We start from the raw sequence: 23,089 nt of genomic DNA, 5'->3' as shown, positions 1-23,089 counted from the left end.
CTTGCCAGACATTAAAACTCAAGCAATATCCCAGAAATACTGAAGATTCACATATTTCATGCAGTTCATTATAATGAGCTACATTCTTTGGATTCTCACAGGGAAATCATGGAATTGGCTGCACCTGGTGACTTCAGCTCCCTAAAACTGCAGTTCATGAGGCCTTTGCCACAGGACCTTTCCACAGAGTTTTTATAAAGCAGTGAGCATAGCGGGATGAGGTTACGCTAGCAGGCATCGGTTGTTTTCCTGGTTGGGGAGCTGGTAAGTCAGAAGGCGGATAATGAGCGCACCTGGCCAACCGGAATCAACCGAGAGAGGTGACTGCCGCTGCTGTCTGGGTTGAGATGCTCACGGGTTATGGAAAGATGATGTAACAGTTCATGTGGGGACCCCCTGGCCACACAACCCAATAAAAGGGGGGCTCTCCACATCTGGTGGCAGCGGTGGGATGTTCCCATTGGAAGTTACGGTTCATGTGGAAACCCCCTGGCCAAGCTACACAATAAAAAGGGGGGCTTCCACGGGCCCTTTACATATGTTGGAGGGCACCTACTTCCACTTCCGTCGAAGTGCACCAGGGAGACACACAAGTGACCATTCTGCACCAGCAGCCCCACCTGGGAGACACACAAGTGACCATTCTGCACCAGCAGCCCCACCTGGGAGACACACAAGTGGCCATTCTGCACCAGCAGCCCCACCTGGGAGACACACAAGTGACCATTCTGCACCAGCAGCCCCACCTGGGAGACACACAGTGTTCATTCTGCACCAGCAGCCCCACCTGGGAGACACACAAGTGACCATTCTGCACCAGCAGCCCCACCTGGGAGACACAAGCGGCCCCACTAGACAGCAGCAGAGGTGAGCTGTGGATAAGGGCTGCACCTTGCTCATAAAATCCCTTCGGAAGATACTTTTCAGTAGTTCAGTTAGATCCTAATGTATGTGTCAGAAGACGAATGTGTATGAAGTATTTGGAGTGTCTTGCCTAGCTCAAAGAATGGTAGTTTAATTGACTTCTGGGAAAACTGGCCTTAGGTGAGTGTATCTGTGTGTGTAAAAGTTAGAAAATGTTGGATGTCTTGGGAGTTAGAGGAAGAAACAATATTATTTACTCATTCTAAATTGATAACTTTAAATAGATAGCCTAATTTTTTTATCATTCTAATAGTGATGGTGCCGAACCTGCCTTCGTTATTTTCATAAAGTTGTTTATCTGGGGTGTGTGCATGTGTTGCTTAGTAAAAAAAAAAAGTACCTAAGAAGTAACTTTCTTATTGTTTAGAAGGTCTACTGCTAAAGGGGCTTTTAAATGTTTATGACTTCAGAACAGCTCATTAAGATTGCTGCTGCACCTTAAAAAAGTGTTGAACCTGAAACTGCTTACTTTACTACAGTAAAATGTTGAGGCACTGATCGTACAATTCTTGAATTTGAGGAATGATTGCACTTTAAAATCTTACATTTGCCACTTTTAATATGCAAATATCCTAAATTAACACATGAGGAATACTAACACCCTCTCCATCTGTACAGATGTCCTAGTAAAAGGAGGATATATTGGTCTGCCCTCACAGAAATCTCTGTATTGTAAAAGAGGGGCCAGCTGTCTGTTCTGTTATAGGCATGACACTAGGCATTACAATGAAGGAGAATAAATAAGGGGCACATTCCTCACCGTGTTTCTGAGTGGGATATTTTAGGCAGACTTTCAGACTGTAACCTACAGCTGGCCCAGTGATCGAGGCCTAGAATCCATCAGGTTTTTCTAGCTCTCTTTGATTCACCAGCAGCTGAAATCATTCGATTGGTCCGGTTCCGCTAACGATGAGCTCAGTAAGAGCAGGGGTGGAAAGAAAACCAACAGGCAGATGCTGCGCCCCTGCAGCACCGTTCTGTGCTGGTGCTCGAGGGAAGCCAGTGCACTTACACTGATGTGCCAGCGCACTCCCAGTCAAATGCCTGGCTCTCATGCTGTGTTTCTTAGGACTTGCTGATCTACAGGCCTTGCTGTGTTGATTGCAGTCTGTTGTCCATTGATTGCGCCCAGGTCCCCTTGAAATCAGAGCTTCTCTTTTGATGGATAAGCTTCTGATGATCATTAGGTGCACTGGTGATAAAGGAAGCAACTAAAGAGAAAGGTAAACATATTTCAGGCCCAGTTATTTGATTTTTAATTCCTAAAACCAGACTCACCAGTATGTTTTTTTATTTCTGCCCTCCCTCAGTTTTACTGTCATCAGCTCCGCTTTTCCAGCTCAACTCTGGTCCCAGCATGAAGGGGGAGGCATGGAGCATACCATTTGTTCCCTATTGTGAACCCCACAGGGTCCAGAGCAGACATCGAGCAATGCAATGCTACAAAGCTCATGGATGTCTCAGAAAGTCTGGTTCATCAGTAAGCCAGGAGCCAAACCCATCCCAATCTGGCTTCACCCAGCCAATCAGGAACTGGCCCTTGGGGAACCTGAATCACTGTCATCTAATGGCGTAACCTGAACCTGAACCTGCAGTGCCTGGTCTGTGAATCTCAGACAAGGTGCCTTCAATGTTTCAGACACTTGGCAGGCACTACTGAACAACTGTAAAGGCAGACAGACTGCCTAGAAACACTCACAAAATTTGAAAGGCCCTATCTATATTAAAGAAGTCCATATTCTTGGCAAGCTATTTGCAAAAGAAAGCTGTGGCAGTCTGAAGGTTTCTCCTCAAATTAATACAGTGACACACAATGAAAGTGCAGCTGTCTATGTTTTACATCAGTATCTCTTAGGGCTCATGCATAATGTTATTTTACATTTTAAATACTGAACCAACAGGCATATTAATTGTTTGAATATTACTTTGCCTAGGGATCATAATACTGAACATCGACTACGATTATTTAAAAAGGCAGATGCTCAGGGCTTGATATTTGCGTTGAAATTGCCACCAGGAGTTGAATATGAATCTGTATGAACCACCGCTCAAGAAGACATGATTTTACACAGCCTAGAACGATGTGACCGGCTTGAGTAATGACGATCACCTGGTTGCTATCAGAATGATTGAAGGCAGCCTGTCAGCAAGATGAGTTGCAAACAGAATGAGATGTTTCACTTCAATGATCAGTAGACCAGACCTAGAAAAACTAGAATCTATGAGAGACAGGCCACTGCCTGGAAGTCAGATGGTCACCTCTTAGGCCCTTGGCTTGCACATTTGTCTGAACCATTTGCATAATTGTTTTCAGAATGCAGTAACTAGAGAATGAGACATAGTAGGAAGAAATAACCTGTGCATCAGCAACATGTCCTAAGCTTGGCATGAGCATGGAACCATCTGAAGGCCCGGAGGCCAGATGAGCTTTCTGACAGACAAAATCTCTGTCTTTTGTTGGACACTGAACACCTGCGTTAGGTGCAGAGAAAGTAGTCAATTTTATTCATCAGTGAATGCTATCCTGGCCTTGGCAGACTACATATAAGACTGTGTGTGGAGACATTGTGGCCATTGCTGTGTTCGAGCCAACTGGCGGAGTTGCTGAGCTCCACCAGTCGATGAGGTAAGAAACCTCCTTTAACACAAGGAATCCTGAGACACATTGATAAAGTCCATGAGCCAACAGTTCTTCTATTGCAGCACATTAATCCGGAAGTGATCCTTTTCCAGGAGGACACTGCGAGATTGAACGACACTGAGTTTTCAATTGGACAAGGTCAAGAAGAACAAAATTAGAGGGCTTGCTATGTTCAGGATTTTCTCCTGGTCTGAGCTTAGTGTTACTTTCTGGATCCAACTTGCCAATGTAATTAACATAAGAATGGTTACAAAGCCATTAAGCCCATCTGCCACCTTGGGTATTTAGGAGCTATTTGATAGGCAGATCTCATCCGGATGTTTCTTGGAAGAAGCCAGGATATCACTTTCAACAACATGTCTGACTCCCACAAGCCTCTGAGTAAAGAAGTGCCTCCTTCTGTTAGTGTTCAGTGCCCTTCCATGTAGTTTCCACAGGAGACGGCCGAGTAGGACAGTAGAAATCCCACAGCAGTCTATCCTGAGGCAGATCAGGTCCATGTGTCAGCACATGCCAGGATTGTTATTGCACAGGGAGGTTGTATGCCTGACCTGATTTTGTTCTTATGCTCCCTCATTTTGTTGGATATCTACTACATGTTTAAAATATATTTAATCTCATTCAAATGAACACCAGTTTGTCAAGTTCAGTCTTAGAGAGTTTCAAATTAAGTTTCAATCTGCAGTAACTGCTTTATTATTTTGAGTTTATTTATTTCATTTCCATTTGAACCTGAACACCTTCAGTCAGGAAGCTATAGGAGTACCTTCACCATGTCTTGATGTGTCGCTACAGTGGCATTATGCAGAACTAAACTTATTAGTTCTGAAAAGTAATATTTTTCTGCTAAATGCATGGATTTAACTCTGTGGAAATTGTTTTGTTTTTTAATGTATCTATTGTGACTGATCTGAAATTATGTCGCACTTAATTACTCTTAATCTTCTGCTCCAATCCACAGCATTTACACCATTCCCAGGCTTGTAGTGTTGTGGAAGTAAATATCCTGAACACCAGATTTTAGGTGAAATCATAGGTAATGACATCATCACCCTTATTCAGTATAAAGATCATTTTTATTTTTTCTCTCATTGTGATTTATGCATTGAGGTGTGTGAATAAAATGAGCATACTTTGAAGCAGTTTTGAGCTCAGTAGTATGGTCCTCACCTCAAGGTCTCAGCTGAACGCTGGTGGTTCTGCTTTAATAAACTAAGACACTATAGCAGTAATGCTGAACCAGGTCAGTGCTTGGTTCAGTGTTCCAGGATGATGCTCTTGAATTGTTCAGATTGGGACTCAAAATGGTGCCTAAACTGCTAACCTCTGGTTCAAGTTAAAAATGATTCATCTAGCTTATTTGTACCTTCAACTAACTGTACATAGTCTGCATTATTGAATGAGTTTACAAGGTCTTGTAAATTGTCAACCTTTAGAAATATAAACTTGTCTTCAGGGTAAATCTATAGACTTTGTATAAGAATTAAATGAGTACAGATCAGGTAGTTAAATGTGTGTCCCTCCTGCCTCCTTCAGCAATAGAATGAGCTCTTGCTGCTTTACATCTGAAAAGGAAACAAATTATACGACTTCATGGGTCTGAATAACAATCTCGTACACATTGTGGTTTTTGCAGATACCATGCCTGGCAATGCTGTTGTAATTTCAGCAAGACATCTCCAGCTCCTGTAGTCAGAACTACAGCTACACAGGGCTTTCTCACTGCAGATTGATGGTGCAGAAAGGACACCCAACGTTTCCATTGCTGTACAGATTTAGAACAATATTGGCTGTGTGCTTGACACCTAAAATGTTCATTATCACCTGTAATTGAAATCGGAGCTGGGGGCATTTAGCTCTTCAGTTAAATATGATGTAATAGCAAGTGAGAGAAAATCATTTTCATTTGAGAAGAATCCTCAAGCTCTGCCTGCATTCTATCATTCTTGTTTCAGGATATAATATTGAATATTAACCTCACTGGCCTCCTCCAGCACAGTTTGATCATACTTACAGAGGACAGCAATGATTTCAGATAATACTTTTCTGGTCGGTTCGCCAGCAAATTTCCTGAGCCCCCGTCAGAATGCATAGAAAGGCTCATCAGTCATTCTGACATTGCTGTCAGGGTGTCTGTGAAGAAGTCATCAATGCTGCTCTGTTAGGCCAACAAATGAGAGATTTTAGCAGTGCAAAATGTAATAAAAAGACCCAGGAATTTACAGCAGGAACCAAAAGAGAAAGTGCTGGCACACGCTGGAGAGGCAGTGCAATCTCTGCATCTTACATTAAGCAATGCAGTTTACGGATCGCTCAGACTACCCCTTGGGAAGAGGCGATAAGTTTGTCATGATATAAACGGGAATGTCCATGCTTGCTGCTGTTAATTCCTATCGGCACTGTGAAAACACACAGCGTGCTCACTCTTTCTCTCAATTTCTTTTCATAAATACAGTACTCGTCAGAGAATTACGTTCTCCAGCTAGGAAGAACAATCAATGCTCTAAATATCAATTTCGTTTTAATTACAATGACTTTTTGGTGTCTCTCCCGTCTCTCTTGTTTTTAAAAATGTGGAACTCTGCTGTGTTTTTTTTTAACTCATCGCTTTTACCAGGGCAGGGGATAATGAGGACAGCAACACTGCAGGTTGATTCCCTGTGTCACACCCCACCACTTCCACAGTGCCCAGCAGGAGAGCCTGCTTTGATTCAAGGAGTCTCCCCTCTGCGGCAGAAACAATTAGCTTAAGAAATTAAAGCATCCTTATTTGTTGCATGAGGTGAATGTGTCCATCCTCTCCATCCTAGTATGGTTTTAAGTAAACCTCATGTAAAGATGAAGAAATATAATTGTGTTAACATAAGTTTCCATGTCCAGTCCCCAGTGGCTGCCCACAACTCTGCTTGCTATTTTCTGAATCAGTTCAGGTCTGGTGAAGCTTAAACTCTTGTAATAAAAAGGGTAGTTGAATTTACAAACGATACGTCAAGAAATAAAAGTCAAATGCTTTTATAGTTCTTCTCAGAGATGGAAAAAAGCCTTGCATGGCATTCCACACTGTCTGTAGGCCTGTAAAGCTTGCTTATATTAAGCACGTCTCCTCTTCTAACCCAGACATGATAGATGATTCACATTATGTCCCGGCATTGCTGCAGGAATTAGAAGACAATTCTGCCTTTGTCCGAAGAAAAGATCTTCTACATTGCGAGACAAGAAAAAGCACTTTTCTCCTTTGTGTTGTTGACCGTTGTGCTCATTTGAGAAGGTCTGCCTTGTGTCTTGGTGACTGATGCGGTTGTCTCTTTTTGCCCTTGAGTCTGGCATTACATCAAACACATCCTGAAGTGCAGCTGAAGAAAGTGTGATCACTGTATGAATATGACAGTCGCACCAGCTGAGAACCACCACAGCAATTTCCACAAGGCTTGACGAAAAGCCAGGGTATCAGCTTCCAAAACAAGGCTTGTCAGTTTGTTCTATATACTCTTACAACCTTATTTTGTAAAGAAGAGCCTCCTGTTTTTTTTTATAAAGACATTTTTACAACGAAATTAAATGTTCTAGGCCAGGGGGAGTCAAACTTGAAGTTTAGATTCTGTGCAATTACTGAATTTTGAACCTTCCACAAAGTTAAGTTCAGAATGGATTCTGAGTAACATTTGCCCAAAATGCTACAGCCACATCTTTGGTATTTGAGGATCTGCACTGATCAAGGCCTTCATCCAGCTTAAAAAAATGTATAGATTTAACCCCCTTATGTATAAATAAATGACAAGTGTTAATTTAAGATGCATACAGTCAAAAGGTACAATTCTGGAGGTTGTGGAAATCCAAACGTGCAAGTATTTAAAATGTTAAAAGAGCTGTTATCGTAGCAAAACCCGCAATGGAGCAGAATGCTTACCACCAAAAGCAAATCGGTGCTTCTCCTTCACTTTCAGCTGCTTTTCTTATGTCAGCTGTGCAGGTGTAGCGGAGCTAGTGTGATGACGTCAATGTGCCCTCAATGTGCATAGCAGGGTCCTCAGCTGCCTGGGCTGGGGGAGGTCTCCTTTAGCTCACCCGGCTGGTGCCCTGTTGCGTTATGCCGGAGACCCGAGTTCGCGCCCCAGGTGTGGGGGCCAGAACGGGCAGCGGGGGGGGCACGACCCCCGCGCGGAACCATGACGATCACAAAGTGTCCTGGTGGTGTTTAACAGACCTGTACGGCCTGCAAACCATGAGGCCCCCCCCTTACCTTTGAGTACTAGAAAGCAATTCATCATGTGGAAGCAAATAAGAAGCGGTTTAGGAAAGCGATTTCTTTCAGTCTCGTGGAAGAGTTTCAGCACTGCCGGCGCCGGTCTGACTTTCCTGAGGAAAGGGAGAGAACTGCCAGCTGCAGAATGAGATTCGCGCAGCAGTTGTTTGAAAACGCGGGCCATGATGATAGGAATGGATTCTCCCCTCCTAGGGAGCTGTACCCTGCCTGCTGGTTATTAGGACACCCCGGCCACGTGTGGTCTCTCTCGAAGCGTTTTCTGCAGCCATTTAAAACGTCACATTTTCACCACATCATGGAAGAGGTACTGTGCCCTTTGTGTCGCTGAGGTTGTGATCTCATTGTGCATTTCTGACCCTTGTGCTCAGGGCTCATAGACAAATGGGGTGAAGGACGTTTTTCTGTCGAGATTAGATCCTAACAGGCCCTCAGAAACTCCGGGTGGAATTTAAAGCAAAAAAACAGTGAAACACTAAAATGGATGTCCCCTGGAACTACCTGGAAAATCTTTTCCTTTTCAAGTTTTTTTATATTTATTTACTGAGAAGAACAAAGAGGTGTTGTTTTGGCATGCTTATCTTCAAGGCAACAGAAGGTGTGATGCGTTGCTGAAAGGTTTACATTTTAAATTCCATGTTGTTGTGCTATAAACAATCACGCAATAACAGAATGCAAGCACCTAAAATATAATTCACTGGTATAAGTGTTTTACAAATTATCCTGACTAGCAATTATATTTGATTAATCCCAGGGACAAGTACATATAGAACTATCTTTGTCTGATTTTTGCAGAATGCAGGCTTTTGCGTCAGAATGCTTGTGTCAGTTTTGTTTGGGGAAAAAATGTGCTGGTTTATGTTCTGGTTTTGTGATAGAGTGTCCTTTTGTCTTCCTTGCCAGCTATGAGCAGTGGCGTGATGTGTTTTGTGGTGGCCACGCCCATCTGTGGGGAGGTCTGGGAAAGCCACATATTAGATGACTGCCAATCAGCACAAAAGCCCCAAGTCATTCTGTTATCACAACCAGAGCCTAGACTTACATGGGGGACACTAGCTGAGCTATGAGTGTTCTGTTCTGTAGTGCCTGATGTCTGTGATCGAGTGTCTTATTTGTCAGACACCACCTCAGCACAACGCAGCATAATAGTGCTTATAAATAAATGGTATTTTTAATACATTTTTTATTTTTGTTTTCAAAAGGCACAAATATGCTTCTAGCATGTCTCTTTTTCCAGGGCTGTGACTACTGTGGTTCCCATTCCACAGTTGCTCATAACAGAAACTGAAACAGGTGCTGTAGTGATGCCAACTTTCCATACCCAATCTTAACAGTGCAAGAGAAGGGGGAGTGGTAGTTGGTATATTAAAAATAATTCCTTACACTTATAAAGCGCTATTCCGGACACTCAAAGCACTTTACAGGTAGTGGGGACTCCCCTCCACCAACACCAATGTTGACCTCATCCGAAAACGGCGTCTTTGGGGACAAGGGAGAAAGCCCAATCCTCCGGTATAGCTCGGTGTGTTAGTGTTGGAACAGAGCGCAGCTGGGTCATGTGGATCACAGCTCTTCTGGGGCTACGGATTCACTGGTGCTGCCAAAAGATCCACTCTCTGCTCCGCTCCTCTCCCAGTGAGATTTCATGATGAAGGGAGCTTTGTTTTCTGCCCATTGTGATCCCGAATTTCTCACTTCTCAGATCCTCTTCTTTTCAGAAGGCTGGCTCAGTTAATGCCCTGTGATTTCACACAGTGTGCTGACAGTGAGCATGAAATAATGGCAATGTTTTAAGCTGAGAAGATCACCTGCAGGGTTGTCAACCTGTGTTATGCTCAGATACTCGGATCTGTGCTGCCGACCTGAGACAATAATCCCACTTCCCTTGAACAGCAGGTTATTCCAAGAAATGAAATAATGCATTTTGCTCACATAACCTGAAGACACGAAATAAGTGACCAAATACGATTTTTCTAAAGTGGTATCCAGGCTGAGACTATCATTAACATTAAAGAAGAAAATCCCATGTACAGCATATTAAGTGCTCATTCTGTTTGAAAAGGCCAGTTGTATAAGGATGTTGTCAATTTAATCAGCAAAATAGGTGTATTGACTTTTAATGTCTAAAGGAGCATTTTACCTGTCAGTCAGCACCAACGTCTGGGCTTTATGAACGCTGACTGTGAACAATTATTGTCAATCAAAAATGCAGACGTTCATTTTGTCTCTGTAGCGCAATCATTTTGGCTGTTCTGCTGCTCTCTATAAACACAAAGTAAGGTGGGAGCAGCCCAACTACTTTAGAGCTCCTGAAGCACATTAGCCTGTCGGCTCTGGATTCCAGCACTCGAGAAGCAGACAGCCCTCAGATCCCAAGCTTGTGGGGAAGTCATTACAGCTCCTCCTCCTTTGTTTTTGTGTCATTAAAAATAAAACTACAGAGAAGACATGGGGACATTTTTTTCACTGAATATTGTTCTATTGTTTTATGTAACGTTCTTAGGTTTATTCTTTTTATGTCACGTTAATTGAACCCACAATAACGCCGCTGCGGGTAACCCAGAGAGGTAGTGGTTAGGATTACTGCCTCGCAGCTCTGGGCTCCTGGGTTCAGTTCCTGGGGTGCTTTCTCCTCGTGTTTGCAGGGGCTTCCTTCGGGTGGTTCAGTATGCTCCCACAGTCCAAAGACATACCGGTGAGTTAATTGGCTTCTGGGAAAATATTCCCTGATGTGAGTGTGTGCATGTCCGTGTCTGTGTGTCTGCCCTGTGATGGCATGGCGTCCCACCTTGGGGGTGCCCCACTTTGAGCCCGTTGCTTGTTGAGATAGGCTCCAGCGCCACCCGTGACACTGGACTGGATAAAGCTGTTAGAAAATAGTTAGATGTAAGCTGTGTCCTAATGATAGAGGACCATTATTTGGCAGGGAAGACATGACACTGTCAGGTGTGGGTGGGGGTGAGGAAAGGGTATGTTAATCCTGTCTGAAAAGGTACTCTGGCTTCTGTTCTTTTTCTACACCACTGCTCCAAGCCCCTGAGACAGTGTTGGCTTTTCAGATTAGCAGATGCAAAGAAAGGGTTACCACCCAGCCTGAGAACATCTTAACCCAAATCCCTTTAATGAAACCCCATGCTGCCTCTGGGGTACTCTGGTCACAGTCAGGCCAACATCTTCAAGAAAGTCCATAATGGGACTCGATACAATTATTCAAAATCCTCAAAGACAGTAAGAAGGTTTACTCAGCAGATACCAACCCAAGAACACAAGTGGAAATTACATCTTTACATTTAAATGCAGCTAAAAGTGACAAAGAGGGGCATTTCTTTACCAGAAAGGGTTGTGGGAATATGAAGCAAGCTCCTCAGCCATGGAGTTGAAGCTCATATCCTGTTATCTTTCGACAAACAGCTGAATGAGATCCTCACATCAATTTACTGCCTTCTAACTCTGTCTACCAACCCAATCCTACCCTGGGCAGCGCTCAGCAACAATGAGGTGTCCCAACCCCAGACAGCTGATGACACAAACAAGCTTAACCTAGGAATGTATCTAGGAGACTATCTCTACTGGAGTGGAGGTGCCTGGGACCAGCTGAGTTCTTCAGACGTCTTTCAACATGCACAGCCCTCTACACATTTCTTCATGTCAGTGGCGCCTTGTATAGAGAGGCACAGTCTAATTAAAGGCAATAGCCGATTATTAATCCTCCTGTAAAAACACTTTTTAACATGTGAGATAATAAAAACAAAACCGAGACTTAAATCATCCCCCGTCTTTTGCTTTTGTTCCGAGTTCCAGTGACGGGCGAGGAAGAGATGTGTCTTCACAGTCTGAATCAGACAAATGGGCAGCACGCTGTTAGTATTCATTTCTTTGTTCGTTGTTTGCATGTGGTATATTATTAGACATGTGTTTTTCTGCATCTCTTTGTTTGATATATGCGCCACTATGTTTAATTAAAGAGATTCCCTGCGTGAAACTTTGCATTCGCACTAATGAGTTTGCTCCATTATTAATCACGCTTAGCCAAACCAGTGGCGCCAGCCTCCTTTGTGATGAGACAGGTTTCCCATTGTCATAGGATGCTTGTCTCCCAGTAGAGACCGCCTTTGAGAGCAAAAAAAGAAGCTGCAGACTGACTGGAAGACAGGAAACGTAATCTTGTCGGTTTAAAGTTTTAATAAAAGATCACTTTATTGGCCATATACAATTTCTTGTATTAGGAATTTGTCTTTTCGCAGACCCCAGCTCTCCATGAGACACACAGACGGGGAGAGAAGCTGGGGGTCAGAGTGCAGGGTCAGCCATTTATACGGCGCCCCTGGAGCAGTTGGGGTGAAGGGTCTTGCTCAGGGGCCCAATGGAGTAGGATTCCTCTGCTGGCCGCAGGATTTGAACCAGCAACTTCCCAGCCACAGGCGCAGATCCTTAGCCTCAGAGCCACCGCACCTCTATATACCTCTACATAGCCACCACATTTTCCTCTATATTTGTCCATCATCAGAAAGCAGCTTATTCCAGGGAAGGGGTGTGGCCACTCTATCGTGGAAGTATATAGAGCATTGTGGGCTTACAAATAGCACAGCCAGGAGTGGACTGGAGGAAACTGGAGCACCCAGAGGAAACGCATGAGAACACGCTGAGGACATACAAACTCCTCACATTATACTTGCGAGCTAGCAATGCTTAACCACTGTGCCTCAGCACGGCCCAGGGGGTCTCCAAAATGTCTAACGTAGCAGACGTGGCTAACTACACTGTACATCAGGTTCTCCTTTGATTTCTGCAAAATGAAGCAGGGGACTGTAATAATTAGAAATTTAGTCAAATTAGATTTAGAACTCTTGTTTTTTTTATACATTGGTGTAGGAGGGCAGTATGTTCTGACAAGGTTTTGTCTGAACTGTATTTACCTGGGACTGTCCTCCCATCCTCAGTCACATGGCTGATTGATAGAAGACAATTGGTCAGGTGACATTTATAACCAGGAAGCTGAGTCTTCCCAGTTGCTAATGAACTCTGCTCTGTGGCTGCAGGGAGAAAGGAGCAGAGAATCCATTAATTCAAGAACCCATGGATGGAAAAATGTAAGTTTTGTCTCAGCAGGAGAATGTTGGAGCTGGAGAGCAGCTTAGCTGCCTGGCGGTGTATTCAGAAAGGGGAAATGAAGTCAAGTTAGTGCTAAGACAGGTGTCTGATTTTAATTAATTTGTGTTGTCTTTGTAGAAGAAGTGACACCAAAATGAATTATTTTATATCTTAAAGTGGAGTCTTTAATGTGCAAAGTTTCCTAAGGCTTGCTATTAGAAACAGGTTATAGGTTATTGCTGTTGGCCTATTATTCCCACCTCTTTTCCTCTTCAGAAATGATTTAAAATGTCATTAGCTACATGTCAGCTTCTGTGTTTGCTTTCAAGTGTGCCCTGATGCTTGTGGAGAATATCATGTCCTGGGTGACTGGCCCATGGAATGCTTTCTTCAAATTCTGATGCATCTTATGAACTAAATACCAAAGACTGACTCTCCCTCTCTGACCTCAGCTGGTTTGCATCCATACAGAAGCAGCATCTCTCAGTTGCAAACTTATAAATCATTGGGTATTGCATGTATTGCATGTTGCAAAAAGGGTGGATCACATGACAGGGTCTGAGACATTGGTAATGATATTATAGATTGGCTTTTACGGAGATTGGTAGATACGTAGTGCTATAACATTTAGGTGCTACAACAGGCTGCACGCCATACCCCCAGACTAATACAATTCAAGATTTATAAAATATGGACAGCTACCCTTTTGCTTTAATGATATGAGAAGATTCAAGCTGTTTTTCCGTTTTTCCTCATTTAATAATTGAAAGCAGTTCTGTTCATTGCCACTGTTATTGGCTATGATTGGTGCATTCTAATATGTGATTACTGAGACATGAGATACACACAAGACAGCTTGTGGATTGGAGAATTCGACTTCCATGGAAGACGTGGAACAAGAACGCAGAAAGGTTTCTTTCTGCATTCAGACACAGAAGCTACAGCTTTCTCATAAGCTGTTGAAGCAAAACATCTCCCAGATGGTACTGTGCACCTGAATCAGAATGCTATTACAGGGCGAAAAAACAAGCAATTTCTTCCTGACCTTTTTATTTTTATTTATATTTATTTCTGAATGGTCGATTATGGGAAAAACTGAAATCCATTCCAAAGCTAGATGAAACAATGCAGTGTGTGCTGGGGGGTGTCTGTGGGGGGTTGTGTGTCTTGGTACTGTAGGTGTACATGAAGAGAATGAATAGACAGGGACAGAGAGAGAGATGTACCCTCAGTAAGAGTCTGGAGTCTAGTTCATGATGCTCAGTGTGGGAAAACAAGTCACTCACACACAAAGGTCTGAGCCAGACCCCCTGTGTGTCATAATTGAAGTTCTGGTGGCAAGTGAATGAGACCTGTCCTCCCCCTGTTCTTTCTGTGATTGAATGTTTGCAAACGTGCTACTTACGGCCTCTCTCGCACGCCACAGGTGCCCTCAGACACCACTGTGTCTAACAGCAGAGACTGTTAGGAGAGGCGGGAGTATTCTAGATGAAGATTAGGGCTGATTTTTACCACTCTATGCTGTTTCAGATGTGAATTGTTTTTGTTTTAATCGGACCCTTTCCTTTGAGGTTTCTGTTTCTTCACCAATATGCCCATCTTCATCAACAAACATCTTACTGGAGCTTTAGTGCTTTCAGAAATGTCTGTCTCTACTTTCCAGATGTACTCCTTCTTTCCTTCTTGCTCTATCCCGCTGCCATGTCTCTGTTCTCAACACTCCCCTGCTCAGACAGCACCTATAGATCTACAGTCCACTGATCACCTCCACAACACTCCCCTGTAGATAGATAGATCACTGATCACCTCCTCAACACTCCCCTGCTCAGACAGCACCTATAGATCTACAGTCCACTGATCACTTCCACAACACTCCCCTGTAGATATATAAATCACTGATCACCTCCTCAACACTCCCCTGCTCAGACAGCACCTGTAGATCTACAGTCCACTGATCACTTCCACAACACTCCCCTGTAGATATATAGATCACTGATCACCTCCTCAACACTCCCCTGCTCAGACAGCACCTATAGATCTACAGTCCACTGATCACCTCCACAATACTCCCCTGTAGATATATAGCTCACTGATCACTTCCTCAACACTCCTCTGTTCAGTGTAAATCTCCTCCCCTACTTTGCATCAACTGACTACTCTATTGCTGCTCTCCCTATTTTCTATGTACTTTTGTCCCGTCATATGTAAACTCTCTAACCACACCATGTAAATTACTACATATTTTACGGACAGTGACATTTATACCTCTTCTGGGTGTTTGCTATTTTTCCTTGTATGTTGTAAGTACAATGTATGGAATCTGGTTTACTGCAGAAACTGTCTTTAACATTTGAAAAAGCTAGTCGAACAATTTAATAACGTCTTGTCTGCATCCTTATGAAAACTAGTCCCAGTTCACTTTTCCTGGTAATTTAATGGTTTTCCTGCAGTTTTCCCATGTTGTCGGGTTTTTATTTTGATACCAATCTTTTAGTTTGCAGAAAAAGAAACGTTTATAAGGATGCAGTTGCTAAATGTCGGAAAACTGAGTGATATTGTGGAGAGGCTTTTTTTTTCTTTTTGGGTTAGCAAGTACAAGCTAAATTACTGGATAGCCTCCGGCAAACCTTCGGTCTGATAACTGCACCTATTAATAATTAATTATTTCTTCCACACTTTTAAAACGCCTGTGCAATAAGTGCTTGTTCTGCTTATTGTTTCCGTCATTCCTAGCCTGCGCCGTGACACAAGGCCAGGTGAGAAGAGTGCTTCAGCGGTAATGCAAGACTTCAGCCTGAATGCTGTCGTGGAGAAGAAAAGCACAGCTGTCACATGAAGGCAATGAGCTCTCCTGGGTCTGCATGATCTTCCTGCGGTCGTGCGCCGAGCTCGGACCGTCCGGCATTATTAATCCCCCCGGTGAGCGGAGCTCCAGAATCCACTGGAATGGTCGCACTCCAGAACAGTTTAAATATGTCCAAAATAAAAAGATACCATTTGAGATCATTGGCTTCCCTGTCTCTGACCCATGTCACTGTGCTACGTCCTCTTCCTGCCTGTACAATGGTTTTAAACCGGAGGAATGCCCTTCCACACATAAAGCCCTGAATGTGTGGAAGCATTGATGGTTTGAAGTGGGATACAGACCTGCAAAGCAACGATCCCCTTCGTTAACTGTTGGACATAAGGTGACTAAATTGGCAATGACTAATGAATTTGTACTCCTTTTCAACGAATAACTCTGACTAATGCACAACTGCAAAGCAGCTTTGAGCACCTGTCCCATGATATTCAATTTCCAGGTTCCTAAAGCCGCCCATGAAACCAGCTGGGACTGAAAGGCAGGGGAAATGCGGGCCTCATATACAGTTCACAAGGAATAATGACACTCAAGAATCGGGTGCTTCGCGAATGTTGTTTATTGAGTATTTAAGGCTAATGAGTTTTGGCCTAATCCACTTAGTGTGAGGTGTGTGCAAAACTGACATGTATAGTGTTAGTCTGTTATCCCTCCAGAACTCCAGTTAAGAACTTCCTTATGATTTTGTGGTGGATGGTTCTGGGACTTCGTTGTTGGGACAAGGTGTGATCACTTATTTGTGGTTTTCAATTAAGTAAAACAAATGCACCTGGGCTTGAGGAAACTCTTGTGGAAAAGCACATTTTTTTTAGAAAGGAAACCTTACTAAAAAAAATAAATTATATATACAAATGCAGGGACAATAGAAAAGATTAATTAAAGTAATGCTCCTGAAGCAGTGCAATGAATTTGTATCTAGACTGCTGCTCATTCTCAAACCTGGGTTTGAGCAGATTTTTAAATTTCTACAATTCTGTTAAAGTCTGCAAGAGCCCATGCCATCTTTCTTGAAACAGAGTGAAGTGTTAGCAAAGATTCAAATGGGTTGTGATGTGTGTCTGTAGCAGAGTGGAGAGGGTGTATATCACTGCAAGTCAGCTGTTAAGTAGGATTTATTAAAAAGCTAATAAAGCTTGATAAGGTTTCTTTTAGTAGTTATATCTTTGTAGTAGGTCTACGATAGAACCAAAACAGAGATAACCCTTCTTAGGGATGTTAATGATAGCATGGTCCTTTCATGAAACCTAGTTTGTCTTCAGAATTGACATTTTCTGGACGTGTGTGTTTTTTTTAATTCTAATTTCCAGCAATTTGCTGTATTACAGGAGATTGAAGTTATTTTATTCCTGATTTGTTGTAGCACAGCATTGGAGAAGGGGAATTTTGCAGCTCGGGATTAGGTTGTCCTTTCTGGGTTAAGAGGTTAACCAAGTGCTATCAGGAATCAATAAGAATAAATACGTTTCCTGTTGATCTATGCTCACATGCCTCCAGATTTCAAAGCTTGATGCAGCCATTATGCTTGGGCCTTTTGTAAATACATATGCTGTGATTTGATTTATGACTAACAATTACTTTAGCCTCACCAAAATATTCCCCTGCCTCTTGACCTGATCAATAACTAGTCATTCTCCCCTTTCAGAGCTAGGATCTGAAATCAGAACACAGTGACAACAACCCTGTATCGTTGGAGTCAAACACTACTGTAAAAAAACTGTAAAAAGCAGCGTAGTGACTTTTGGGCTTCTGTCTAATTAAAATAGCAGAAAATCAAATCAGATTTTTTAGATATTATTTTTAAAAGGAGACTTCTTTTTGGGACCCTAAATGTTAAATTCTTAAACTAAAATAACAATACACCATCAATGCCTGTTGAAAAACTGCTTTCCTGACAGTTTTCACCCTGTGAATTATTTAACGTGTGTCAGGGAGCTGACTTTGATTAATTGCTTGTTGTACAGTATCTAAAATTATATCAGAGTCTGAACAGGCGTATTTCTGAAGAGGCCCACTTGAGGATCCTAACAGACAAACTGAGGCAGAATAATATATAGGGTTTTTGTGTGCGGTGGCTTAGGCTAAGGTATAAGTGGGTTTGTCTCTTTTTAGCAAGTAGAGGAACAATATGGAAATATAGTTTCTACAGGGTGCGGGTGAAATCCATTAAGAACTACAGTCTAATTTTAACCTCTACTGATTTTAATAACTGAGCAAAATGACCAAATATGGGGTCTGTGTGTGGAAGGGGTGATGTATTATCAATGTTGTTTCTCTTGTTAATAAATTAGGTTCTATTTGCTGTGTTGAAGAGGCATCTGTCCACTGCTGGACAAGAATGTGCAGAACATGCTGTTCCTAACAAATTGGCCACTACCCCTCATCCACATGAGAGTCTGTCCCCTTGCGTTTTTGCCTCTAGCAGTGTGCACAGATGCACACTGACTGACACTGTACAGGTTTGTAGGGGGCACTCTTGAAGCACAATCTTGCACTGTGGTACAGAAAGGAAGGAATCATTAATTATCTCCTGTGAGGGGTTCCTGGGCTAGAATGTTAACATAATAGTGTATGATGAATAATAGATTGTAGTTGAGCTGATGCAGGCTTATGATCTAGTTGACCGTGGCCTTTGACCTGCATAATAAAATTGCACCAGATCGTTATTTCTTTACTTTCACCGGGTGTGGAGAATTGTGGTTGGGGGAGGGGTCAGAAGACAAAGAGACGGCGGCAAAGAATTCTATTATTTAGACAGAATTGGATAAATATTTGACTGAGGCAAGCCATTAAATGTGTTTAAGCGGAGGCATGCTGGATTCCCAGAGGGAGACTGGTGCAGTTGTTAGCATTGCTGCCTCACAGCGCTGGGGCCCTGGGTTCAATTCCAGACCTGAGGTGCTGTCTGTGTGGAGTTTGTGTGTTCTCCCTGTGTAGGTGTGGGTTTCCTCCTGGTGCTCCAGTTTCCGGTCACAATCCAAAGACATGCTGGTGGGTTGATTTGGCTTTTGCGAAAATTGTCCCTGGTGTGTGTTTGTGTGTGACCTGTGATGAACTGGCGTTCTGTCAGGGTGTTCCCTGCCTTGTGCCCAATGCTTGCTGGGATAGGCTCCAGCTCCCCCGCAACCCTGTATTGGAAGAATTAGATAGAAAATGGACGGATGTTAGATTCCTTAACCACCAAAACAAAAACAAGTAGTAAAACTTCCTTGTTTTGTTGGAATTCCTGTGTTTGTCTGTTTTTTGCCATGCCTGTGCATTGCACAGACATCAGTAACGGGTTTATCATCATGTGTTAACATCTAAATATAAGAAAATAGTTACTCGGCTTTTTATATTTAAAACTCAAATTGCAGAAACTGCTTGCAAACGAGGGTGTAAGATTTTAATCATGAGGCTTGCTTCATCATGAGCCCTCCCTGTACAACAGCCTCAGGGAACCCTTCTGCATCTGTGGGAAAGGACAGCAATCCACAGGTTAGAACTCATAAATATAGGCACATTTTTATCTTAGTTTGCTTTTGAATCTTCTTGCATCTGGAACTTTTCTTTTCTCTTCTTTCCACAGCGGGTAAAAGGCCTTACCCTTTCTTGACCTTTCAGCAGAGGGCGACAGTGTGCATTTTGAGTGGACAGCCCCACTTTCTCTCTGCTGGTACATGGTAAGACACTGAGGCACGACCCCCCCTAGTTTCACCCAGTGCAGTGTTAAGGCCTGTTCCTTATCCTGGTGACTGGGACAAATGCTTACAGGTTCTCACTGGTGCCTGATTGGTCCAACTGTCATCTCAGGCACCTACTGTATCTAAGAGAGACCTGGCCAAACCCACACGCAGTCCTTGTATACAAATCTCAAGCCTCCGCCTTTTCAATTCACCTCCACCCTTTTTCCCCCCAATATTTTTTCTCTTTCTACTGATGGCTGGATTACAACAAAGAGTCCTCTTCAACATAGCTGTCCAGGATTGTGGCCCATTTGCAGGCTGACAAAGGAATCGACTGTTCATTCTAATAATAATAATAATAATAATAATTTTTTATACTGAAAGAGCTGGACACTCCACTCAAAGCGCTTTACAGGTAATGGGGACCCCCTCCACCACCCCCAGTATGTAGCCCCACCTGGATGGTGCAACAGCAGTCAGAGTGCACCAGTACTCTCCCCACACACCAGATCTCAGTGGGGAGGAGAGCAGAGTGGTGAAGCCAGTTCAGAGAGGGGGGTTATTTGGAGGCCATGATTGGTAAAGGCCAGGGTGGAAATATGGCCAGGATGCTGGGGTAACACTCCTACTCTTTTCAAGAAACGCCCTGGGATTTTTAATAACCTCAGAGTCAGGACCTCAGTTTTACATCCCATCCGAAGAGCAGCGCCTTTTTACAGTCTAGTGGTCTTTGGTTTTAGTTGTCATCTGCAGGATGGCACCATTCGTACAGTATAATATCCCTGTCCCTATACTGTGGCATTAGAACCCATACAGACTGCAGGGTGAGCGCCCCCTGCTGGCCCCACTAACACCTCTTCCAGCAGCAACCTTAGTTTTTCCCAGGAGGTCACCCGTCCAGATCCTGTCTGGGCTCATCCTGATCCCAGGGCATTTAAGAGTAAAAGAGTAGGGGTGTTACCCTGGCTTCCTGACAAAATTTGACCCCTGCCCTTTACCAATCATGGCCTCCTAATAATCCCCCTCTATGAACTGGCTTCATCACTCTGTTCTCCTCTCCACTGAGGGCTGGTGTGTGAAGAGAGTACTGGTGCATCATCCAGGTGGGGTTGCAGACTTCTGGTGGTGGAGGGGATCCCCATTATCTGTAAAGCACTTCAAGTGGAGTCACCAGAAAAGCAATATAAAAGTGTAAGCATTATCCTTTTATTATTTCCTTATTTGTGATTAAACAGCCCTGAATAGGTGATCAATTGATGATGAACAGACATTATATCAGACTCTCCCACAGTGACTCAGTGTTTTTACACTAAATGAGGGCTGTCCTGGAACTGGCTGATTAGCACAGGGTTTTGAATTACTCATTCAGTTTATTAAGAGCTGATGGCGAATTTGAATAAAGGCTTCAAACAGAAAAGTGAATAATATTAGTCTGTGGTTATGAACATGGCTGGAGCAAAAAACAGCAGATGCAAGGGTCAGCTAGGACCAGGGTTAAACCACTGTCATGCAGTATTTCTGAAACCAATCCCTAAACAGGCCAGCAGATCAGTTACAGGTACCAGTCAGTGCTGGTGATAAAATAAGGGCAGCCTGATAGCATAAAATAATAAATAGGCCAGCATTCCGTACCATTCAGACCACACACAACAGCTCATCAGGCAGAGCTCATCTCCATCTGAGAGCCCATGACTTCCCCCAGACACCACCACAGGACCCACCCCCACAGTTAGTTTGGGCCTGTTCATACAGCTGGGTGGACTGGAGCAACAGGGGTAAATCAAGGGACAACAGCAGAGGGGACAGAGGCAAAAACGCAAGGGGACAGACTCTCAGGGTGATGAGGGGTACTGGCCACTTTTTTAGGAACAGCATGTTCTGCACATTCTTGTCCAGCATTGGACAGATGCCTCTCCACAACCCTGCAATGATGAGTACAGAGACTTACCCACAAGGCTACGTGACCCCGTCAGCTAACCAATAGCTGTGATAACAGTTGAGGCCTTGCACCCCTGAAACTGCACTGGCTCACCATTATGCATAATGAGCATTAGCACACACATGCAACATTATGTCTTCCCAGAAGCTATTGAGCATCCTGCAGTGCTGGAGGGGGATTAGGACCAGCTCTTTCCCCAGGTGGGATCTTTGTGGAAAGTGGGGCAGCTCTCTTCTACCACGGGCACTGCCTGCGTGTGTTTGTGCCCGTGCTCGGCGCGTTACCGTGAAGGTGTCTTATCTGAGCCTGAAAGGGTGTCAGGAAGGTCTTCGTGGCCACGGCTCCATTCATTGTAAACAAGTTCCTCACTTTCTCCCTTTCAGGTCTGCTGCCAGTTTCCATTATTTAAACATCTTCCCCTCGAGCACGTTTTAAGCTAACCGTGGTTAATTAAAAAGGAAAGAACCCAGATAGTATCACTTAAACTGCACAATTAGGGCTGTCTGCACTTTATCTTTAATTGGCTTTCTCAAAAAAAAAACTTAAAAGAGAATGCTTGGAATTACAATCATGACGCTCTTTTCTGCAAAATGTTCACTTCAAAACGGCAGTTTTAGATGTGTGCAAAATGCAGAATTACTGCGTGAGATCTACAGCACAGCCTTTTGAAGTTGGTCTGTTTACTTGAAAAAGCTTCTCTGTTCCTCCTGTGTATTCGGTTCAGTATTAATTACTGAACACCACAATTCTTGCAGGTCTTTTTTATATATTGAAATCTGTGCATTCAGGACAAAGGTTCCCTGTGTATTCCTGCCTCACCACCCTCCGTTATGACAGTAAATCTGTAGAGTATGGTCCAGGGTTTTTTCTTCCAAAACCGAAGAGCCAGTGAAGGGATATACTGCCCTCTAGTGCGTAAGTAACACCATTGCAGAAGTTAGTGAATGAAGACCGAGGCAACGTTACACACTCATTCAAGAGGATTGTTAATTGAACCCCGTTTTCTAAGATGCATTTAAGCTCAGGAAAGTAAGAGAGGTATCGCGTGGTAATTATCAGCTATTTGATTCACAGCCATTTCTTTAAAGAAGCCAGGATATTGGCTTCAACAACTTCGCAGGTTAGTTTGCTAAATACTCCCATAACCCTCTGGGTAAAGAGCTAGTTTAGCTTTTACCTAAAAATTTCCGAACAGCCTCGAGAGTGAGTCCTATTTTGGGCTGAATAAGGGCGATATGGTTAGCGCTTGCAAGAGATCAGTTGACCGTGCTTATGGTTCAGTACTAACGAGAAAGCACATATGAGTCTTTGTGAGCTAGCGCAACACGGGCAAGGTTACAAATGACTGTCCTGTAACATTGAGGACCGGTGCATCTAGTTTCGTGGAAAACGTGAGTGCGTGTCTGAACCACGCCCGCTGCCCCCCACAGTACTTTCTTCACACCAAACTCTCCCATGGAAAGTGAAAAGATCCATCGGCTCCTGACCCACAGCCGGGTGACACGAAAGGGGCACCTGCCTCGTCGTTTGTGAAGCGTTTGCAGGAGATGAAAGTGTTACCCAACGGTTTAAAAAACCAGAACCAAGAACTCTTCAGCTGGATTCTGTGCTCCGCAGCCGGGCCTTTCTCAAGGCAACATGCCGTTTCAGGACGGAAAAAGTATTCATCATAAAACCCTCCGAAATGTCAAGTAAGTGGTTTGGAGAGGAA

The 23,089-nt window shown here is 43.5% G+C and overlaps 1 long non-coding RNA gene across 1 annotated transcript; it reads left to right on the top strand.

The window, feature by feature from the left end:
• Positions 1–11,377: 11,377 nt before the first annotated feature.
• Positions 11,378–15,920, top strand: LOC148674158 (uncharacterized). Its single transcript, XR_015935016.1, has 2 exons — positions 11,378–11,686; positions 15,651–15,920. It is a non-coding gene; the product is annotated as an uncharacterized LOC148674158 (long non-coding RNA).
• Positions 15,921–23,089: the final 7,169 nt, after the last annotated feature.

Source organism: Lepisosteus platostomus, chromosome 3, assembly GCF_059453375.1.
Source record: "Lepisosteus platostomus isolate fLepPlt1 chromosome 3, fLepPlt1.hap1, whole genome shotgun sequence".
In the NCBI taxonomy this organism is placed as follows: domain Eukaryota; kingdom Metazoa; phylum Chordata; class Actinopteri; order Semionotiformes; family Lepisosteidae; genus Lepisosteus; species Lepisosteus platostomus.
This window is presented reverse-complemented; position numbering and strand designations above follow the sequence as displayed.